Consider the following 1,134-nt stretch of genomic DNA (forward strand, 5'->3'; position numbering starts at 1 on the left):
GAGACAAGTCCAGGTCCAGAAGTTTTTCATTTTTGTGCTGCAGAGAAATTAACACACAAATATTAAAGAAAAAATCCTAAATTAAGACGCTTTGTCAAAACACACAAGGAACTCTAAGTTACCTTTTAAAGTGACCTTTTGACCCGTGGTCCAACCAAATCTGCATTTTTGGATTTGAGAGCTTGACCTAAAGACAGCCAAAGAAGAAGCTCTCTTGAATGACGTCTACACAACAGCCGGTATTGGAACCAAAGGTGTCCAGATCAGGGCCCTGGTAGCCCCTTTGCCTGGTAGAAATCCTTCACAGGTAAAAAGGACAGTCCTAAAGTACCCAGAAATATAAAATGCTACCACTGTAATAATTTGGGCCACACTCTGCCTCATTTAAACTCCACACCTTCCCTCTTTGTGTACTGTTCAAAGGGCAACCCGTGCACAGCACATGATGTATGTACAGAAGTGTTGAACCTGCTCTAGTAAAATATTTACTTTACTCAGGACATGTTCAACCTTTATTGCAGACGAACATCCTAAAAGGGGAAAAGCAAAATATAAATGTGCACTATTAGCTACAGTCGTCATGCAGTTATCTTTTCATCAAGAAGACATTTACCCCACTGCAGAGATTTACTTAACCGTGGAACGACAAAAGTTTCTGTTAATGGTTGCTGTGGTGCTGACAAAGACACATCAGTTAATGGTATAGCCACACTTGTCAAACTGTTACGAATCTGAGATGAGTGATGAGCAGACCACAATCTAAATTGGGAATGAGCCTATGACTGCATGGAAAAACTATTGTGAGAGCACAAAGAGACAGATAAATGTTCAAGACACCTTTTTATGAGGAAGATATGGAAGTTATACCTGGAAAGACCAAAAAAATCAGAAACAGAGAAAAGAACGGGGTCATTTAAGAGACCGCCTCAGCCAAGTTTCTTGAATGACTTTCTTGTTCCATTAGTACAGAGGTCTGCAACCCGTGGCTCCAGAGCCACATGTGGCTCTTTTATCTCTCCGTGGTTCAGATTCAGATTCAGAAAACTTTATTGGTCCCGGAGGAGAATTCATTTGCAGCATTTCCAGTGTAGTTTCACACACACAATCACATTAATGTGTCAGACCATCAGTTTA

The sequence above is a fragment of the Oryzias melastigma genome, unplaced genomic scaffold (genome assembly GCF_002922805.2).
Source record: "Oryzias melastigma strain HK-1 unplaced genomic scaffold, ASM292280v2 sc00477, whole genome shotgun sequence".
NCBI lineage: Eukaryota > Metazoa > Chordata > Actinopteri > Beloniformes > Adrianichthyidae > Oryzias > Oryzias melastigma.